The sequence below is a fragment of the Sapajus apella genome, unplaced genomic scaffold, assembly GCF_009761245.1.
Source record: "Sapajus apella isolate SASKATOON/1434 unplaced genomic scaffold, GSC_monkey_1.0 scaffold49, whole genome shotgun sequence".
Classification (NCBI taxonomy): Eukaryota; Metazoa; Chordata; class Mammalia; order Primates; family Cebidae; genus Sapajus; species Sapajus apella.
The window spans coordinates 12,198,727-12,200,802 of record NW_022436989.1 but is presented as its reverse complement, the minus strand read 5'-3'; the positions used below and the strand labels follow the sequence as shown (position 1 = coordinate 12,200,802).

Sequence of the window (2,076 nt, the reverse complement as noted above, 5' to 3'; positions counted from 1 at the left end):
TTTTTTTTTTTTTTTTTTTTTGAGACAGAGTTTTACTCTTGTTGCCCAGGTGGCTGCAGTGCAATGGTGCGATCTCTGCTCGCTGGAACCTCTGCCTCCTGGGTTGAAGCAATTCTCCTGCCTCAGCTTCCCGAGTAGCTGGGATTAAGGGTTGCATCACTATGCCTGGCGAATTTTGTAGTTTTAGTAGAGACGGGGTTTCTCCATGTTGGTCAGGCAGGTCTCAAACTCCTGACCTCAGGTAATCCACCTGCTTCAGCCTCCCAAAGTGCTGGGATTTCAGGCGTGAGCCACTGTGCCCGGCCTGCATTTCTATTAGTATTTTTGATCACCTAATATCAGAAAAACTGTATGAAGCTCTGAAAAGCGTGCTGGGGAGCCTTCAGGCAGAGCCTATCTTCTAAATTTTTGTTGTTACTGATTTTTATTAGTTTTCAAGTTCTCAAAAGGAGCTTTCTCTAGTAAGCTGTTTTTTCTTAAGTGTGGTACAGTGAAGACGATATTGCCCTAGAAATCAGGAGGCCTCTAATTTGTTTTTAACAACCTTGTTTGGTTGGTTGGTTGGTTGATTTATTTTTGAGACAGTATCTCGCTCTGTTGCTCAGACTGGAATGCAGTGGCATAATATGGCTCACTGTCACCCTGAACTCCTGGGCTTAAGTGATCTTCCTGCCTCAGCCTCCTGAGTAGCTGGGACCATGGCATGCACCAGCACACCCAGCTAATAAATAAATTTATAGAGATGAAATTTCGCTATGTTGCCCAGGCTGGTCTCAAGCGATCTTCCTACCTTGGCCTCTCAAAGTGCTGGGATTACATGTGTGAGCCACTGGACCAGTCCTGCTTTTAATAGTCTTTATTATGGTCCTCGAACAAGACAAATTTACTAACCTTTAAAATGAGGGTCACGATTAGATAACCACATAGCATATCTCCTTGGTCTACTATTCCATAATTTTAGAAAGTCAGGATGTTCTTAAAAGGCCAGCTATGGCCGGGTGCGGTGACTCACGCCTGTAATCCCAGCATTTTGGGAGGCTGAGATGGGCTGGATCACCTGAGGTCAGGAGTGAGACCAGCCTGGCCAACATGGCGAAACCTGTCTCTACTAAAAATATAAAAATTAGCCGGATGTGGTGGCAGGCACCTGTAATCCCAGCTACTCTACTTGGGAGGCTGAGGCAGGAGAATCACTTGAACCTGGGAGGTTGAGGTTGCAGTGAGCCAAGATCATGCCACTGCACTCCAGCCTGGGCAAAAAAAGGCCAGCTATGCTTGCAGACTTGCCAGCTCTGAATCTGTCAAGAGTTAGTTGAGGATTATAGGAACAGGTTATGAGTTTAGGGAGAAATATTTTAGCCAGGTTCACAGATTCCTTAGGTACCTGGACCAGGATCACCTCGAAAACCCTCCAGTGAAAGGACTTTTGTTTTGGAGACAGTCTCGCTCTGTTGCCCAGGCAGGAGTGCAGTGGCACGATCTTGGCTCACTGCAACCTCTACCTCCCTGGTTCAAGCCATTCCCCTGGCGCAGCCTCCCGAGTAGTGGGAATTACAGGTACACGCCACCATGTCTGGCTAATTTTTTTGTATTTTCAGTAGAGATGAGGTTTCACCATGTGGGCCAGACGGGTCTTGAACTCCTGATCTCAGGCAATCTGCCCATCTTGGCCTCCCCAAGTGCTGGGATTACAGGCGTGAGCCACCACGCCCAGCAAAAGGACTTTTTATTTGGAACTTACCCCAGCCTACTTCCTTCTTCTAAAAGCTTGCCCAGATTGTCCATAATTTTATGGTCCTTATGGTACCTGGATACAGTGATATTTTTTTTTTTTTTTTTTTTTTGAGACGGAGTTTCGCTCTTGTTACCCAGGCTGGAGTGCAATGGCGCGATCTCGGCTCACCGCAACCTCCGCCTCCTGGGTTCAGGCAATTCTCCTGCCTCAGCCTCCTGAGTAGCTGGGATTACAGGCACGCGCCACCATGCCCAGCTAATTTTTGGTACTTTTAGTAGAGACGGGGTTTCACCTTGTTGACCAGGATGGTCTCGATCTCTTACCTTGTGATCCACCCGCCT

General features: G+C 47.4%; 1 protein-coding gene across 3 annotated transcripts in view; it reads left to right on the top strand.

The window, feature by feature from the left end:
* TBCE (tubulin folding cofactor E) overlaps positions 1-2,076 on the top strand; it is a 70,440-nt gene that overhangs the window by 14,645 nt on the left and 53,719 nt on the right. The window lies entirely within an intron of this gene.